Consider the following 20,506-nt stretch of genomic DNA (forward strand, 5'->3'; position numbering starts at 1 on the left):
TCTAGCGGAGTTTCCGCTTGTGATGGAGGCCGGGCTGAATGGTCCTGATTATCCCAGGCTGATGTTTTCCAGTGGCTCCCCATGGCAGTTTAAGGGCTTGTGTGTAAGTTCTTCAGCTTTATCTTGTCTTGTCCAACAGCCATCGACCATTAAACCAGCCTGGTGCCTCTCTGCAGGATGTTCTTTCCACTTCTGCTCCCCTGGCATGCTTTGAGTCATCTTTCAGGTCCCGGCTAATTGCTATGTACTCCAGGAAGTCTTTGCCATCTCCAACTGAGCAATGTTCCTTCTCTAAGTTCCCAGGTTGCCTAAAATAAACCCTAGCACATTGCTTGTGCCCATCTGCTTATGTGTCTGTCTCCTTCAGTAGGTGATAAATTCCTAGACGTTCAGGTCTCATTCTGAGTTCATTCATCAGGCCCTCAGGGCCATGTAGAGATGGTACTTGGTAGAGATTTGTTGAGTAAATGGAACTCAGTTATCATGCAATTGCCTAGCATGTGTGAAACCTTGGGTTCAACCCTTAGCACTGCCCCACCCTCCACTGGCCCCAAGGGATTTCAGCTGTCAGGGTGACTTAATGGGGTGAAGTCACGTGCCCTCTGATGACCTGAGTCTGATTCCTGGGCCCACATGGTGGAAGGAGAGAACCAACTTCTGCAAGTTGTCCTTTGATACTAACTGTGTAACCCCCTCCCATAGATTTAAATAAATAAATAAATATAAATTTTAAAAATTACATGTGTGCTATGGCATCTGTATGTGTGTGCCATGTGTGAATTTGCATATACACATGTCTATTTGGGCATATACACACCAGGTGTGGTGGCACACACCTTTAATTTCAGCACTCAAGAGGCAGAGGCATGATGATCTACCTGAGTGTCTGATATAAATAAATAAATAAGTAAACAATTAAAAAAAATCTGAGAAGTCTAATTGAGGGTATACTCAGAGGAAATGAAATTTCAGGTCTCATATAATTTTAAAAAAGGAAAATAATTCAGATGTTAATATGGCATATTAGTATTATCAAGTTATGTTAATATATTAAATACATACTTGCATGGTCAAATATCTTAAAAGTAACACAAGCACAAATTAAAAACTATTATTATTATTATTTTTTTTTTTTTTGGTCTTTCGAGACAGGGTTTCTCTGTGTAGCTTTGTGCCTGTCCTGGATCTCGCTCTGTAGACCAGGCTGGCCTCGAACTCACAGAGATCCGCCTGGCTCTGCCTCCCGAGTGCTGGGATTAAAAGTGTGTGCCACCACCACCCAGCTTTTAAAAACTATTATTAAATGTGGACAGAAAATAAACACACAGCAACAGAAAACACAAGCAGTGTGTGTTTCCCGCTAGTCCTTGCCTTTGGGCAATGGTTTTTTTCTAAGTAGCAGCACATGCTTTTTCTACCCTTTCACTTAGCATTACAACATCAACATTTTTTCATAGTGGAATGATGACCTTTGGAAAAGGAGCTTTAGAAATGGTCCATCTGTCTGCTTTATTGTCAGAGATAAGAAAAACTGAGGTTTAATACAGAGACTGGTTCCAAATCTCCCAACAAAACGACAACTCTAGTTTCTGAACTTTCTGATCCATGATGTCACCTTCCTGCCCCATAGCATTTGAGATCTCTTTGGTGCTTTTTCAATTATTGGTTCTGAATAAGAAATTGGAAACAAGGATTCTGAGACCAAGAACGATTAAAATTTGACTTGTGTGTAATCATTTATTAGAGTTTAATGATGCAAAATTGTATAGTCCCATGGATGTCTCACACATTGCTGGCTAGGAAGTAAATTAGTATGACTACTTTGGAAAATAAAAACTGTTCTAGAAGCTGGGCAATGGTGGCACATGCCATTAATCCCAGCACTTGGGAGGCAGAGGCAGGTAGATCTGTGTAAGTTCAAGGCCAGCCTGGTCTACAAAGTAAGTTCCAGGACAGCCAGGGCTACACAGAGAAATCCTGTGTCAAACAACAAACAACAACAATAAATCTGTTCTAGGACTGGAGAGATGGCTCAGCAGTTAAGAGCACTGGCTGCTCTTCCAGAGGACCCAGGTTCAATTCCCAGCACCCACATGGTAGCTCACAACTGTCTGTAACTCCAGATCCAGAGGATCCGACACCCTCACACAGACACACATGCAAGCAAAACACCAATGTGAATGAAATAAAAATAAGTTGAAAAATTAAAAAAAAAATCTGTCCTAGACTCTATAATCTCTGGTTCAGCCCCTGGAGTCCATATAGCAGAAGGAGAAAACTGACTCATGCAAATAGTCATCTCCCTCCACATGGCCCCCCTGTCACTCTCCATAAATACATAAACGAATGGAAAAGAGATGAGTCCATAGGTTGAGCAAACATCACATATGTACACGGAGTACTCACAACTTTCTCATTCATAGTGTCTCGAAAAACCAAAAAAAAAAAGAAAAGAAAGAATAATTTTTTAAAGGTTAATTTAAAAAATACTGCACCATAAGGAAAACCAATGAATCACTGCTACATGCCAAGTCACAGGTCCATGAACACACGGTTGACTGAAAGAAGCCAGGTATAGGAAAGAACACGGCTTGATTTATTTAATGTTCAAGATAGAACAAGCGATAACAATAAAAGAGTACTTGTCAGCTGGCATTGTAGCCCAGTGGTAGAGGGTTCACCCTGCATGCACATGGCCCTGTGTTCCAACTCCTGCACTAGACAACAAAAATAAAAATAAAAGAGAGTGGTGCTCGTAGGAGGGAATGCCGACTTAAAGAGGGGATGAGGGACCTGGAAACAAGAGTCTCACTATGGCCCATCCCTGGGTTGGAACTCACTATGTAGATTAAGCTGGCCTTGAACTCACAGAGATCAGCCTCCTTTGCCTCCAGAGATCAGGAAGTAAAGGGAATGCGCCACCACCCCTGGCAAAAACAACATTTATTTTTTATTTTTTATTTTATTTTTTTTTTTAGGGCAGGGAGTATAGCTCAGTGGTAAAATATTTTTCTGAAGTATGCAAGGCTCTGGCTTCCATCCCCCGCACTACAAAACAAATGACCAACAAACACATACACACTATTTTAAAATAGAAGATGCATTTGAAACAAAGAAAAATAGTATAGATACATTTGTATGTAGATATGTATATAGATAATGCATATAGATATACATCAGATTAACTCGTAAAGAGGAAGGATTGATTTTGGCTCACATTTTGGAAGTGTCAATCCATGATACCCTGGCTCCACTGTTTTGGTGTCTAGTGAGGTAGTATATCATGGAAGCAGGAACACGTGGCAGATCAAAACTGTTTGCCTCATTGCCAGAAAGCAAAGGAGAGAAAAAGGAAACAGATGGGGTCCCATAATCTCCTTCAAGAGCATATTCATTAAGACTTAGGTACCGGGCTGGAGAGATGGCTCAGAGGTTAAGAGCACTGACTGCTCCTCCAGAGGTCCTGAGTTCAATCCCCAGCAACCACATGGTGGCTCACAACCATCTGTAATGAGATCTGGTGCCCTCTTCTGACCTGTAGTCATACATGCTGTATACAAAATAAATAAATAAATCTTAAAAAAAAAAAAAAAAAGACTTAGGCACCTTCTAGGGGGCACTACCTCTCAACTACGTCACCACCAGGCCAATGGGATGGCTCGGCAGGTGAAGGTCCTTGCCACCAAGCCTGACCACCTGGGTTAGATTCCTGGGACTCACTTGGTAGAAGGAGAGAACTGACTTCTGCAAGTTGTTCTTGGACTTCTGCACACTCCCCATGTGCCCTTCCCTCAAATAATGAGTAAATAAATGTAGTTTAAAAATTTTATTTATTTATCTTTATTTTATGTGTATGGGTGCTTTGTCTGCATGTAAGTCTGTGCACTGTGTGTGTAGTGCCCTTGGAGGCCAGAAGAGAGTGTCACAGACAGCTGTGAGAAGCCATGAGGGTACTGGGGACTGAGCTTGGTTCCTCTGCAAGAGCAAGAAGTGCTCTTACCTGCTGAGCTATCTCTTCAGCCCCAGTAAGTATAATTTTATAAATAATAAAAAAAGAATACCATGGTTTCTCAATAGTACCATTCTGGGCAGTAAGCCTTTATACGTGGGGCTTTTGGGGACATTTAGCACCTAAACTCCAGCAGGTTTCATATTCAAAACCTGTACACTTCATGTAAGAAATAAAAGTTTTAAACAGATTTTATGCTTCCCAGACTGGTACAATCTGATTACAGTCTCTAGTCTTATTAATTATATTCTGGCAGCTTCCTGGTCTTGATAATGCGATAGAGTTGTGTGAGGAGTTGCTATGGGGGAGGGGAGAACAACTCGTTAGTAATGGGTATACATAGCCTTTCTCTATTTTTTTTTTCCAGTTTCTTGTAAGTCCATAATTCAAAACTTAGAAACAAACTCCCTAGCTAGTCTACATTTTAAAATCAGGTAGTCTAAACATAGCACTCTTTTAGCTCCTTCTACGTTCAATCAAAGGAAAATACGTTCTTATTAATTCCTTGAGAATTCCATACAATACATTTTGAACATAATTTAGACCCCTCAACTCCTTCCCTTTACTCTCTCAACCCTTCCATTTCTTCCCACGTTTCTTTGAGATGATTTTTTTTTTCTTTCCCTATTGAGTCCAGGTTGTGTTACCCAGATATTCTTGGGATTCAGGTCTGCTCCAGTGTACGGTCAGCTACAAGCTGTGACCTTCCCTCTCCCAGCAGCTATCAAATGCTAATAGCTCTTCAGCTGGAGGTGATATCACCTGTCCTTCCTCTGTCCGGGGTGTGTGTTTGTCTGGGTGGAACTTGCGCGTGGGTGGAGCTTGGGAATGGGTGGAGCTTGGGCATGGGTGGAGCTTGCGCAGGTCTTGCACATGCTGTCCGTCACTGTACGTTCATGTGTGCCGTGGCCCCGTTGTATCTGGAAAACAATACTTTCCTGGAAGTTATCCACCTCCTTTGCTCTTGCAGTCTTTCCACCTTCTCTTCCACAAAGATCTTTGATCCTTGGGGTGATCTTTCAAGCAAATTTAAGAATAAAATACGTTAACAGTATCTCCTAAGTGCCTTTCTTCCCTCTTCACTTCTTGTCATTTATCTATGTATCCATCCGTTCATATATCCACACATGCGTTTTCCTCATATGTCCATCCCCTTCCTCCTTTTCTTCCTGCCTTCCTTATCTTGTACTATTATATGAGGCTCCTTCTTCTCTCCAGCCCCTGTAATCACTGTTCCATTTTGCTTCTTTGGCTCTTACTACCCAACACCCTGGTGAATCCAAGAGCTGGGAAGTCTAGAATTCTTTTATTTTTTATTTTATTTTATTTTATTTTATTTTATTTTATTTGGCAGAGTTTTATGTAGCTCAGGCTGGCCTCATGGGTAGCTGAGTGCGAACCTCTAATCCTTCTGCCTCCACTTTCCAAGTGTTGGAATTACAGGCGTGAGCTACCACGCCTGGCTCCTAAGTCTAGAATTATTTCTACTCTCCTCCTTGCTCCAACCCCTAGTGACCTATGGCCAGGCCTTTAATTTGTAAGTCTGGGTTCACCTGTTTGGAAATGTGTTGGATAATATGTACCTCCTCCCTCATCAGGGAGCTTTAATTACTGTTTGCAATGTTGCTTAAGATGTGGAGATGAAAGGTTCTTTTAAAAGCCCATGTTACTGGCACTGGTAATAAAGCTGAGGAATTTGTTTGTGAATTTGCAAGGTTGTCTGTCATAGCTGGGAAAGCACAAAAAGGGTTGATTTTATGTGGAAAAACTTTGCTCTGAAACCAGCCATGGGTCCTGCGTGGTATAAATAGTAAGGGCATGTTGTACCTAAAAGTACTTTGCAAATTCCACATTTTTGTGTACTTCTGAAAAGACAGAGCCCACACTTGCAAAATTGAAAACAAGAAGTTACCTGGGGTTATGAGACAGGAAGTCCAGGGGCCAATTTCTGGCTAAGACCATTCTCTGTCTTCTTCACAGTTTACAAGAAACATTTGATTAGGCATAAGGCTTTTTATTTTATTTTATCATCAATACTCTACTTTTCTTTATACTTTCTGATCACATTTCTATCAGAATCGTAGTTAACATAGACCTTCTGGGAACCTGCCTCTCTAGGGAACATTTAGAAGGTATTAAGATAAAATAAAGGTCTAAAACTCAGCCTCAAAGCATTCCCCATCAAACCAGAGGATAAAGAGGACTGAGTGGCCTATATTTAGACTTTACTTCACTGTGCCCTGTTATTAATAATAACTGCCCCCTTTGGTGTGCCTCGAGCCCTTTGAAATGCATTACTTCATCCGATCCACTGACAGTGCTGGAATTTCAAGCTCTGACTTAGGGACTGAAGCTGAAAGAGAAGTAACCTCTCTGAGGCAACACACAGTGAGTGATGCTCATAGGATTTACACTTAGTCTCGGGAGCGGGAAGGATCTAAGGGAATCTCAAGGAATTATAGAGAAGGAAAGCCCTGGCTAGTCTTTCACCAAAGACCTAAGACATGGCCTCTGACAGAGAGGAGGTGTGGTGTCAAGGTTGTGGGTGTGGAGGCTCCTGTTTGTTCCTGACGCTTAATCTCTATGTGGACTGGAGCAGGACTTCACATGCTGAACTTCCATCCCTTTGTTCAGCGGAGACATCTTCCCAGGCTCTGTTAAAGAGATAATGGATGGAGGGCACAAGTTATTAGAGGACAGCTGAGTGACAAACTAAATGGCAAGCTCACCTTGAGCCATGAAGCAAGCATCCTGGAAGTTAAGAACAACAAATCCCTTTGCAGATAACTATAGGTTTCAATGCAGTTATAAGAAATCATTCCAAGGCTGGGCGGTGGGGGCACATGCCTTTAATCCCAGCACTTGGGAGGCAGAGCCAGGCAGATCTCTGTGAGTTCGAGGCCAGCCTGGTCTACAGAGCAAGACCCAGGACAAGCACCAAAACTACACAGAGAAACCCTGTCTTGAAAAACCAAAAAAAAAAAAAAAAAAAAAATCACTCTGAGGAAGTGATCTCTCAGCTGTTCCTCCTGCCCACCTCCCTGCCTGCCACTTGCTGCCATCCCTACTCACCACAGTGGACTCTTATTCTTTTTGAACTATAAGCCAAAACAAACCCTTAAGTTAAAAAGGAAGGAAGGAAGGAAGGAAGGAAGGAAGGAAGGAAGGAAGGAAGAAATCACCCCAAGAGACCCCTAAGCCTTTCACTCCCACATAGGTAATACGTTTATCAGCATTATTAATTTAAGCATAGGGTATTGCTGTATGTGTTCGTTTGCTTCTTAATGCTGTGACAAACATCATGAACAAAAGCCACTTACTTGGGAGGAAAGGGTTTATTCTAGCTTAGAGTTTATAGTCCATCATGGAGGAAAAGGTTTATTCTAGTTTACAGTTTATAGTCCATCATGGAGGAAAGCCAGGGCAGGAACTCAAGGCAGGACCCTGGAGACAGGAACAGAAGTGAAGGCCATGGAGGTTGCTGCTTACTGGCTTGCTCCCCATGGCTTGCTCCATCTGCTTTCTTCTAGAACTCAGGATCACTTGACCAGGAGTGGCACTGCCCACAGTAAACTGGCTCTTCTCACATCAACCATTATTCAAGAGGATGCCCTACAGCTGTGTCTACAGGCCAATCTGGTGGAGGTATTTTTTTCAATTAAGTTCCCTCTTTCCCAGACGACCCTAGCTTGTATCAAGTTGACAAACAGCTAACCAGCACACTTTTTATCCCAGGGTGGCCTCAAACCCATAATCCTTCTGCACAGCCTCCAGAATATTGGGATTATAGGCACCATGGGAATACAGGGATTATTACCACCATGCCCATTTATGGTAATACCATGTGTAACTATCACAACTAGGAACTTGACAATTTTATAGCCTATCATCCAGGTGTGGTGGCTCACATCCGTAACCTCAGAGTTTGGGAAGTTGTTGGGAGGTTGCTTGTGATTTTGAGTACATACTGGGCTAAATAACAAGTGCTAGTCTAACCAGGGTTATGTAGCAAATATCTGTCTCAAAAAATGAATGAAAGAGCTGGATATATGACTCCATGGTTAAGAACACTTGTTGCTCTTGCAGAGGACCAAGTTTGATTCCCAGCACCCACATGGTGGCTCATAGGCATCCTTAACCCCAGTTCCAGGGAACCTGACACTACCTTCCATTTCTGACTTCCATGGGCACCAACCCAGGCATGCAGGCAAAACACTCAAACACATAAAAAGAAATAAAAATTTAAAGATGAATGAAAAAAAAAAAAGAATGAATGAATAGATGGATGGATGGATGGATGAATACAGACAACTTGTAACACAATTTATCCATCTTCTTCAGGTTTTAGCAGGTTTACAGCATTCACTTATGTGTTTATCTTTGTGCATCTGTATGCTTATTTCTATTCAATTTTTCACACGTGTAAAATTGTTTGGCTCCCACCACAGTTGGACTACAGAACATTTCCACTGAGAGGACGCCTTGTGCATCCCTTGTACAGCCACAGCGTTCTGTTCTCCCTGCTTACTAATAGGCACCAGTCTATTTACCCCTCTACAGTTTTTTCACATAGAATCAGTGTGTTGGTTATTTTCTCATTGCTTCAACAAAATATCTGACGAGAGCACCTCAGAGATGGATGGGTTTCCTTTGGCCCCCAGTTCCGGGACACAGTTTATCGTGGTGGCGGGGGAACAAGGCAGCTGGCCATGCGTCAGTAGCCAGTCAGCAGAGAAAGGTGAATGAATGTTGGTCTCAGTTCATTCCCAGTTAACTCAGCCCGGTACCCCAGTCTATAAAACGGTGCCGTCTACATGTAGGTAGGTCTTCACACCTCCATTAACTCAACCCAGAAACTCTCTCACAGCTGGGCAGTGATCGCACACCTTTAATCCCAGCACTTGGGAGGCAGAGGCAGGTGGATTTCTGTGAGTTCGAGGCCAGCCTGGTCTACAGAGTGAGTTCCAGAACAGCCAGGGCTATACAGAGAAATCCTGTCCTGAAAAACAAAAACAAAAACAAAAACAAACAACAACAACAAACTAGATGATTTGAGATCTTGTAAAGTTGAAAATTAAGATTAACCACATGGTATGTTTGCTTTTGAGATAGTACTTTTATTTTTATTTTTTATATTTTGGTTTCATTAATATTGATTTTTTTTCAAGACAGGTTTTCTCTGTGTAATCTTGGCTGTCCTGGAACTCACTCTGTAGACCAGGCTGGCCTCAAACTCATGGAGATCCGCCTGCCTCTGCCTCCTCAGTGCTGGGATTAAAGGCGTGGGCCACCACCTCCCAGCTCATCATTATTTAAATATGGAATGCTTCATGAATTGTGGCAACCTTACGCAGGGTCCATGCTAATCTTCTCTGGATTGGTCCAATTCTAGTGTGTTTGCTGTCGGTGTGAGCATACTTTCATTCTTAAAAAAAGATTTTTTTTTTAGTTTTGAAGTGTGTGTGTGTGTGTGTGTGTGTATGTGTGTGTGTGTGTATGTGTGTCTATCTGTCTGTGTGTATGCATGCCACATGTGCACTAGTGCTGGAGGAGGCTAGAAGAAGGTACCAGATTTGGAGCCAGAGTTACAGCAAGTCATCCAATGTGGGTGCTAAGAACTGCACTCAGGTCCTTTGGAGTAATAATATCAAGAGCTCTTAACTACTGAGCCATCTCTCTAGCCATTTGTTTGTTTGTTTATTAATTTATTTTTATGTGTGTATGTATGGTGTTTGTGTGTGGGGTGGTGGTGGTGTATGTGGTAGTAGTGGTGTGTGAGTGTGTGGTAGTAGTGGTGTGTGTGTGTATGTGTGTGGTGGTATGTGCGTGTGTGTGTGTGTGTGTGTGTGTGTATGTGTGTGTGATATTTGTCTGTATGTGTGTGCATGCATGTTGAGGTCAGAGGACAGCTTTCACAAGTTGGCTCCTTCCTTCCGTGATATGTGTCCCAGGAATCAAACTCAAATTGTCAGGCTGACAACAAGTGCATTCACCTGCAGAGCCATCTCTCCAGCCTGGATTTCTTCCCCTATTCAATACGATTTTCTTGAATTCCAACAAAGGTGCTACAAGTAGTAAAAGCTCTTTTTTACTGCTGAATAGTACTCCATGGTATAGATTTACCAATGTGCTTAAAACACATCCACTAAAGGACATCTAGGAGAGGTGGTTTCCCACTTGGGGCTATTCTAAATTAAGCTTCTATGAACAAGCATGCAGAATTTTTGTCTGATTATTAAGTTTATTTCTCTAGGATAAATGCCCAAGGGCATAATTCCTGAGTATTGGTTAAGTGTTGAGTTGTGTAAAAAACTGCTATATTTTCTTCCATGGTGACTTTGCTTGTGACGGCCACACTGACAATGCCTAAGCATGAACAACCTGGTTGCTCTGCATCCTTGCCAGCCATAGCACTGCCATTCATTTTTGCTTTAGCGGTTCTCATGGACGATGTCTTACTTTGGTTCTACTTTTCATTTCCCTAACGATCAGCAATGCTGTGTAGCCTTTCATGTTTATTCATCGTTTGTGCATTGCTTTTAGTAAAGGGTCTATTCATGTCTTTTGCCAATTTTCCAATTGGTTTGGTGTTTGTGTCTTTTTTAAAATTTTTAATTAATTAATTTTTTGGTTTTTCAAGACAGGATTTCTCTGTGTAACCACCCTGGCTGTTCTGGAACTCACTTTGTAGACCAGGGTGGCCTCGAACTCATAGAGATCCACCTGCTTCTGCTCCCTGAGTTCTGTCATTAAAGGTGTACACTACCACCATCTGGCTGTTTTTTTTTAATTTTTTGAGACGAAGTCTCACTATATAACCCAGGCTGGTCTGGAACTTACTACGCAGTGCAAACTGGCCTTGAACTGGCAATCTTGACTCAGGCTCCTGAGGGGGTTATAAGCACAGGCCACCATATTTGGGTGACTGAGTCTTAACTCTTGAGTTTTGTGAATTCTCTGCTGGGTATATAGTTTACAAATATTTTCTTCTAGTCTGTAACCTTTTCATCTCCTTTATAGAGTTATCAATAGGATTCTTAATTTTGATATGTCAATAGAGTATTTAATTTTGATGTTTGATAAACTTATTAATTTTTCCTTTTGTGAGTTGTATTTTTGGTGTTGGATCTAAAGACTTTTTGCCTAGCCCTAAAGATTCTCTCTTACTTTTCTTCCTAAAAGTTGTGTAGTTTTATATTTTTACATTTAAGCCCTAAATCCATTTTGAATTAATTTTTTATGTGATCCAAGTTTATTTATTTGCCTGTGGATAGTCAATTACTTAGATACCATTTTTGAAAAAGCTATGTTTTTCCTCTATTGGATTACTTTGGCATCTGTCAAAAACCAATTGAGTATATTTATACAAATCTATTTCTGAGCCAAGAACCCAATGGAATTTTAACTCAAATATTGAACTTGGGTTGACAGAATGCAAGAAATCAATCTGTATAGAGACTGAATGAAGGCTAACATGAGAAACATTTATCAAACAAGCTAATGTTCTATGTAATTAAATATGACAGTGTAAGAAATTGACTGTGAGTACCCTGATCACGAGCTCAGGGAAGTGGTTCAAATCAGCAGGAGATACTGAAACAGTTTCTGACTGCAGCCAGGGAGACCCACTTTTATGCCATGAGTCCTCTGAGCAGGTAAACACATTCACTAGCCTCTTGGAGCGTCAGTGGAGATCACATTAACTTGCCTCATAGAATTAGTTTGAGACCCAGTGATATAAGAACCTACAAAGTGGTTGACATTAAGTGTTTTTTTAAAAAAATATTTAGTTATTTCATGTGTATGGGTGTTTTTCCTGAAGCCATGCCTGTGCATCACCTGTGTGCCTAGTGCCCAAGGACGACAGAGGAGGGCATTGAATTCCCTGGAACAGGAATTGCAGGTGTTTGTGAGCTACCTTGTGGGTGATGGGAACTTAAACCAGGTCCTCTGGAAGAACAGTCAGTCCTCTTAACCACTGAGCCATTGTTCCAGCTCCTGACATTAAGTTTGTTTATAGTAGCCACAGCATGGCAGATTAAAGGCATGCACCACACCATCCAACAATTTGGAAGTTTTATCCCATATTCTCTGTTAGCATCCTCTTGAGCATCTGCAAGTGAGTGTGTTATTCTTTCAACAAGGTAGTGCTTGTGTGCGTAGGAGAACTGGGGATTGAATGAGGGGCCTTATGTATTAAGCAGGTGCTCTACCATGGAGTCAGCCCAAAAGCCACTGCTTTGACCCCTTGTTTCATAGAAATAACAGAGATGCTATAATTATACACTGTAGTTCAGTGTCTTCTCTCCTGAGTATTAAGGTCTAGTGAGTTCTCTGCAAACCTGGTGTTTAAAAAAATCTCTACTTCAGCTTTCTCTTGATACTAAGTGACCCTGCAAATGAGATTCATCTTTGTCTTTCATTGCACATCAATTGTTTTTAGAAAAGGGAAGTAGTGCCGGGTGGTGGTGGTACCAGTGGCGCACATCTTTGATCCCAGCACTCAGGAGGCAGAAGCAGGCAGATCTCTGTGAGTTCAAGGCCAGCCTGGTCTACAAAGAGAGTTCCAGGACAGTCAGGGCTACCCAGAGAAACCCTGTCTTGAAAGAAAGAAAGAAAGAAAGAAAGAAAGAAAGAAAGAAAGAAAGAAAGAAAGAAAGAAAGAAGGAAAGAAAGAAGGAAGGAAGGAAGGAAGGAAAGAAAGAAAGAAAGAAAGAAAGAAAGAAAGAAAGAAAGAAAGAAAGAAAGAAAGAAAGAAAGAAAAAGGAAGTAGCTTAGTGGCCACCATCTAGGGTGGTTTAAAAGGACCAACAGAAAACAAAATGCAGAAAACCTGGTAAATTTCTGCACACAATTCATGGATGTAGTGAGCATGGTTGAACATGAGTCAGCAAGCCATGGCTCAGGCCAAAATCCTGCTCTGCCCTTACCACACTAGCCTGTGTTCTTGACCTAAGAGCTAAGAATAGTTTTTACGCTTCAGAGAGAAGAGGTAGGGAAGGAAGAAATGTTGGAAGGAAGGATGGAAGAGAGGGAGGGAGGGAAGGACATGCTGTAGAGTTGTAGATGGCTTACAAAGGCTAAAATACTTATTGTCTGGTCCTTTATAGAAATAGTTTGCTGTACTTTGTTGTAGAAGATAAACACAAAGCTCCAAAAGCAGAAGCTAGCTAAGTATGGTGGCGTATTTCTTTAGTTCCAGCACTGGGGAGGCAGAGGCAGATGAATCTGAGTTTGAGGCCAGCCTGGTCTACATAGCAAGCTCCAAGCCAGTCAGGGCTACATAGTGAGACCCTATGTCAAAACCGACTGACCTACCAACCAACCTAACAAACAAAAGAGGAGAATGCTCTCTGGCCGGAGGCCACACAATAAGGATATAGACACCCATTCACTCACCTAAAACGCAGATTGAGCTCACTCTGTATACAAGAACATATGCTTCCAAATTATGAGGATAGTATCCAACATTTACAAAGTGGGTTATAAGTTCCAGGAATTTGTTCTGCAAACTCTACAGTTTCCTTTTTCTTGTTGTTTGAGACAGGGGCTTTCACTCTGTAGCCCCGGTTGGCCTAGAACTCACTATGTAACTCACTATGTAGTCTGACATCAAACTTGTGGCACTCTTTTAGCCTCAACTTCACAAGTGCTGGGATTACAGGCCTGCGCCACCATGCCTGGCTGTAACTTTCTTTTGTGAGATCATGATGTGCATTAGTGTATCAAGGTTCTGAGAAGTTCTGTAACAATTCTGATAAAGGCAGAGTGTCTCACCCTACTCAGCTGGGAAACTCACTTCTTCCTCTCTTTTGCTTTTTTTTTTTTTTTTTCTGAGACAGGGTTTCTCTGTGTAGCTTTGGAGCCTGTCCTGGAGCTCACTCTGTAGATCAGGCTGGCCTCAAACTCGCAGAGATCCGCCTGCTTCTGCCTCCCAAGTGCTGGGATTAAAGGCGTGCGCTGCCACCATTGGGCTGGGAAACTCATATTTTGTTCTCTCTCTCTCTCCTCTCTCCCCTCTCTCTCCAAGGTCTTATTATGTAGCCCTGGCTGTCCTGGAACTCACTATGTAGACCAGGCTGGCCTCAAACTCACAGAAATTTAGCTTCCTCTGCCTCCTAAGTCCTGCAAATCGTGGCCACCACGATAGCTTCTCGTTCTCTTTAGTTTTAAGACTAACTATATAATATCATGCCTCACAAACATGGGAAATTCATAAGTCACAGGGCTGGATTGACTACCTCTTTGCCTAAGACAGAGTCAGTCAGTTTCTCTGAGTCTTTGATGGAAACGAGAGACCAATTTCTAGATACATGATAGATCTCCTGATTTGGGCCTTTAAAGCCTAATTTCCTATAGATGTGTTCCTGGGCAATTTCCCAGGTCTTTGGGCGGAGAGTAAAAAAATGACTCTGGCTGAATGTAATTCTGAGATTTTTCTGGAGAGCCAGAGGCGTTCATATCACAGTAGTTGCTCTTTTGTGCCATATGTACCCTGACAAGTGAGGACAGGGTACATCAATTTACTGAAACTCAACTTTAAAATGTTAGGAACGTGGGACATAGGAAGACAGATGGACAAAGTACAATAAAAGGACCCATCACCGTCCAAAGAGTTGCTGGGACAGGGCTGTTCCTAGAGGTGCTGATGAAGCATTTGTCATAGTGAAAGAATGTAGCTCTATGGAACCCAGCCTGCACTTTATGACTAACACCACATTAAATCATAGAATTTCAGCATCATTCTCCTCTTAGGACCACAGTAAGTTGCTTAAATAAAGCAATATCTATTTCAATTTATTGCTTCAGTGGGTCAATGAACAGATCAGCCATCTTTTGCCTCTGGATCTTTGTTTGTGTTGTGACCATTTTCTCTCCCCTCAAGTTTTATCCAATGTACATTTGTTTTGTTTGCTTGATTTTGTTCATTTTGAGGCAAGATCTCATGTAGTCCAGAATGTCCTCAGACTTCCTGTGTAACAGAGAATGACCTTGAGCTCCTGAACCTCCTACTTTGACTTTCTGAATGCTGGTATTACAGATGTGAACCACCATTCCTCACTGGTCAGTGAATGTTTAGTCCCCTTTTCAGTCTCTAAATCAATGTCATCTGGGGCTTGTCCCATCTAGGGTGGCTTCCTCCACATCTTCACGGCCATGAATCCTCAGTTTCTCCATCTGAGCACTAACCTGGGTTTCTTCGTTTTCCTGACTTTGCTTTCTCCTGTGAGTCTCAGAAGAGCAGGGCCTGGGCTTGTATTCTTGATTGTTGCACAAGCAGAACTTGTCCCCATGCTCAATCAAGGGAATGTTCAACCAATACTGGCAACAAACAAAGAGATTGACTGCGGGTGGATGTACAGTCAAACAAGCGTGAAGCTCTAAGCTCAACTCCCATCATAGGAGACGAGGGAATGGGGAGAGAAAGACTGAGTTTGAGGATGTAGCTCAGTTAGCAGAGTACCTGTCTTACAAGGACAAAACCCTAGGTTAGATCTCTAATGCCACATAAATTGGGTATAGTGACACATGCCTGTAATCCCAGCACTTGGGAGGTGGAATAAGAAGGATCAGAAGTTCAAAGTTATCCTTCATTGTGCAGCAGGTTTGAGGTCAGCCTGGACTGCATGAGACTCCATCTAAAAATAGGAAAAGCAAAACAAAGAGAGAAAGAGAGAGAGAGAGAACCAGCTGTGGTGGTTAATGCCTTTATTTTCCCTCAAGGCGGGAAATTAAGACACATTCAAGGCAAATGCAAAGCCAGCTTGGTCAACGTAGTAGTGGGCTCTAGGCCGACCGAGGTTACCTATAAATCCCCTGTCAAGAATAATACTGATTTTCGCCAGGCGGTGGTGGCGCACGCCTTTAATCCCAGCACTCGGGAGGCAGAGCCAGGTGAGTTCGAGGCCAGCCTGGGCTACAGAGTGAGTTCCAGGAAAGGTGCAAAGCTACACAGAGAAACCCTGTCTCGAAAAACAAAAAAACAAAAAACAAAAACAAAACAAAAAAAAGAATAATACTGATTTTCAAAAAGGAATACAGAAGAAAAGAAGGAAGAGAAGATGGAGGGAGTGTGTGTGTCTCACCTGGCTCCTTAGTTCAATCCAAGTCCTGGGAAAGAGCCTGCTTGGCGGACTCCAGAGAGGCATAGCTGGGCTAGAAATGCAATTGAGACTCTGACACACTAGTTGTAAAATTGTTTCATACCTCTAAAACATTACTTAAATAACTCAATTCCTCCCCAGCAGAACTCCTTTGGCCTCATTTTCTCCTCCCTTTTCATCACTGCCGAGGATAAGACTGCTTAGAGAATTATTTTATAACAGATGGGATCCCGGGGCAGAGAAAAACATATCTAGCTCTCAGGAGTAGGAGAAATGTGTGCAGTTGGACCTTGGATTTAAATGAGCCAGCAAATTCCTGCAAATTCTCTCCCCTTGCTGGGTCCCGTCTGCTTCACATTCAGCAAAGGAGAAAGCCAGCCTGTGTTACCCCGTGATTTATGTCCTGCTGTTTGCTCTCTTCCCCTAGATCATTAAACACCCTGAGCAGAGGGAAGAAGAGGTGATCTCAGGATGCCTGGCTGCCAGACTTCGTGTCTGGGAGCCCGAGGAAGCCGGTATGAGCTCTGAGTTCTTTGCTCTGTTGAGGCCCAAAAGTTAGAAAAAAAAAAAAAAAAAAAAAAAAGACCCACGGGGTTTCCACATACAGGGAAACAAGAGAGATTCTGTTTGCCTCAGCTCTGTGAAAACAATTGGCCTCTGAACCAAGAGACCTGGGTGTTTGATTTACTCACTAAGTGCCTGCTTTGAGAGGAGTCTTTTCTCACTGTGTGCCTCAGTTTCTCCAGCTGTCAAAGGTTGGCCTGGATGGTTTGAGCTCCCTTTATAACTGACATGTCCGGAATGAGGACAGTCTTAAATTGGTGCTGTGTCTGGCACTCTGGCTATCTGGACTATTGAAACAAGACACCCTAAGGGATTGAAATTTTCCCCCAGGACTTCTGGGAGAAGGAAGGTGCCAACCCTGGTGCCAGCCAGAAGGGGGACTTAAAGTGCTCACAACTTCAGACCACCTTTCTTGCAGGAGACTTGGAGCGTGGGACAATGAAGGGGTGGGACCACCCCTTGACTAGGACTACTTAAATATTCTTTTTTTTTTTTTTTTTTTTTTTTTTTTTTTTTTTTTTGAGACAGGGTTCTCTGATGTAGCTCTGTCCTGGAACTCAGTCTGTAGACCAGGCTGGCCTCGAACTCTCAGAAATCTGCCTGCCTCTGCCTCTCGAGTACTGGGGGATTAAAGGCATGTGCCACCACTGCCCGCCAAATATTTGTATACTTTGCCCTCTGCTTAACCCGATCCTCATGTTAGGACCCTGAAGATGGGCTTGGATTGGAGGTCACGGAATCTCTTTGTCTCTTTCCAAAGGGGTCATAGTGAATAAGTCTTTTTTATTATTGATTTGGTATGTCAAATTTGCTTATCAAGGATGAGTGGTCTAGCCTGGCACAGTTCACCCTGACACTAATTATGATAACATTTTCAGCCTTAAGGATCTGGAGCTAGTTGGCCTTGCAAGGAGATGAATGTATTACAGTGGTTCACTTATTCGAAGGAGAGGATTCAGACTCCATCTCTACCTCCTGTTGGTTGTATGGTTTTAGGGGAAGCTCCTCACCTCTGAGCTTCAAGTGCACTGTTGAGTCAAGCCAATAGCCCAGACTTTCTTTCTTTCTTTTCTTTTCTTTGGTTTTTCAAGACAGGGCTTCTTCGTCTAACAGCCCTGGCTATCCTGGAACTTGCTTTGTAGACCAGGCTGACTTCAAACTCACAGAAATCCGCCTGCTCCTGCTTTCAGAGTGCTGGAATTAAAGGTATGTTCCACCAGTGCCCAGCTAGGGACCTTCTTTCTTGGCTTCCTGGGAACTATAGCCAGGAGGAGAATATAATGCTGGCTCTGAGCCAGCACGAAAAAGTCAGCTATTTCTGGGGCTCCTGCTCCCGGGATGGTGGTCCATAACCCTGGGGGACGTGGTGCCCCTCTATCTGAGTTCCTGGCTTGTGGCCTGCACAGTGGGTCAGGGTGTCCTAATGAGCACTTGGAAGTCCTGGGCAGGAGGGAAGAGGAGCTATTTTCAGTGGGTTCTGGTTCTATTTGTAGCTGATGAGCTGGCCCAGGCTGCAGGGAAGCTTGCGGGCAGAGTCAACTGGACGCTGAGAGGGGTGTGTTTTGTTACAAGCGGGAGAGGAGGAGACAGAGAAGCCCGTCCCATGAGCCCCCTCCCCCCATTTCTAACCTCTTGCCGATTTCATTTCCTCTGCCTTTCCTGGGAGAATTTAGAGGGGGCCCCTGACCTTTTAAAGGTGGGTTTAGTTAGTAACGTGAAGCATCCATCAGGCTTGTTAACTTAGTGGAGGCCCTACAGTATTGATTTTCTCTGGCTCAAGGGAGATTTGTATCCCCACTGGAACTGCAGAGTGTTTGTGAAAGCATATGGTGGTAGCTCATCTGCCAAACCTCAGAGACATTTCTCAAAGAATAGAAGATCCCCTCCCATTTCCCCACTGGGTCCTAGTAATGACCTGCCGATTTCTCTCCACTCCTGGCAACATGGCTAACCAAATTGTTTAACTTCTCTCTGCCTCAGTTTACTAATTTGTGAAATGGGATGTGGGTGCCAGGAAGACATCTTGCTCTTGAGGCCTCTCCAGGCACAGATCTGTTGTGATTCTCCGATGCAGTCATCTTACAAAGGAAGGCAGATCCTTTAATCAGAGGATGGTGGGAAGGCCTGGCAGGTTCTACAGGCCATGACATTCTACCCTGTCATTTTCTGGATGGGAAAACTGAGGCTCTACTGGTGAGGTTGGGTCAGTCAGTGAGTCAGTGGCTCAGCTGAGTCAGTAACCCAGGCTTTCTACCTCCCACGGTTGTCGATCTACTCTGATGCTAGGATGCAGGTAGCTCTCCCTGAGACAACAGTAGAAATCACTTGTGGTACTGTACATACACTAACTCATATAGACCACATTTTCTTTATCCATTCATCAGCTGTTGGAATCAGCACTTGGATTCCTTCCATTGCTTGGCTACTGTGAGTGATGCCGCAATGAATACAAGATGGTAGATATTTGCTCTACCTACGACATCATTTCCTTTGGCTGTGCACCCAGGAGTCAGATTGCTGGGTCTTATTCTGCTTCTATTTTTAGTTTTTTGGACATGGTCTTGCATTGACCAGGCTGGCTTCAAACTCACTTTGTAGCCGAGGATGAGCTTGACCTTCTGATCTTGCTCTCTCCACTTCCCAAGTGCTGGAATTACAGGCATGTGCCACTGCTCCAGGTTTATGTAGTCATGGGGTAGGGGGTCATACCCAGGGTTTCAGGTATGCCAGGCAGCACTCTCCTAACTGGGCTACACCACAGCCCTACTTTATTTATTTATTATTTTTTTGAAGTATTTTCATTTGTCTTTCATAATGGCTTTACTGATTGACACTCCAGCCAACAGTGAGGTTCCCTTTTTCTATATTTTCACCAGCATTTGTTTGCCTGTCTTTTTGATAACAGTCATTCTAAAAGACATTGTATCTCCCCCCCCCCCCCCCCCCCCCGAGACAGGGTTTCTCTGTGCAGCTTTGCGCCTTTCCTGGGTCTCGCTCCGTAGACCAGGCTGGCCTCAAACTTACGAAGATCCGCCTGCCTCTGCCTCCCAAGTGCTGGGATTAAAGGCGTGCGCTACCAACGCCCAGCTGTATTCTTTCTTAATGTGTGTTTATTTTGGGCATGCAGTGGTGCTGGGTGTTTGATTTAGGGCCTTGCTCATGTTAAGCATACAAATATACATTTACCATTGAGCCATACACCTCAGTCCTTCTTTGTGAACTCTCTCTCTCTCTCTCTCTCTCTCTCTCTCTCTCTCTCTCTCTCTCTCTCTCTCTGTGTGTGTGTGTGTGTGTGTGTGTGTGTGTGTGTGTGTGGTGAATGTGTGTGTACATGTGGAGGCCAGAGGTCTGTGTTTGATGTCTTTCTCTCTTGTGCACCACCTTAGTTTTGGAGACAGGGTTTCTTACTGAACCTGGAGCTCACTGATTGGCTCGACTGCATGGTGGGGTCCCTGGGATCCTCCTGCCTCTGCCATTCTCCGCTGTGCCTGGCTTTTCATATGGCTATTAGGGTCCAAATTTCAGTTCTTCATGCTTGTGCAGTGACCACTCTATCCACCGAGCCATCTCCTCAGACTGTACACTTTTGTTTTAATATTCATTTCCTGGATGATTAATAAAGTTGAATTTTTTTCATATACCTGCTGGCCATTTTTATGTATGTCTTTTTTTGTTTGTTTTGAGATAGTGTTTCATTATGTAACCTTGCCTAGCCTAGAACACAGAGAGATCTGTCTGCCTCTGCCTCCCAAGTGCTGGGATTAGAGGGGAGCACCCTAAGTCTGGCCACATCTTCATTTCTCAGATGGTTTTTTTTTTTTTCTCCCAA

At 43.2% G+C, this 20,506-nt stretch overlaps 1 non-coding gene across 1 annotated transcript; it reads right to left on the reverse strand.

Annotated features, from left to right (window-relative positions):
- Positions 1-9,321: 9,321 nt before the first annotated feature.
- LOC131921364 (U6 spliceosomal RNA) lies at positions 9,322-9,425 on the reverse strand. Its single transcript, XR_009381981.1, has one exon. It is a non-coding gene; the product is annotated as a U6 spliceosomal RNA (small nuclear RNA).
- Positions 9,426-20,506: the final 11,081 nt, after the last annotated feature.

Source organism: Peromyscus eremicus, chromosome 10, assembly GCF_949786415.1.
Source record: "Peromyscus eremicus chromosome 10, PerEre_H2_v1, whole genome shotgun sequence".
Lineage (NCBI taxonomy): Eukaryota > Metazoa > Chordata > Mammalia > Rodentia > Cricetidae > Peromyscus > Peromyscus eremicus.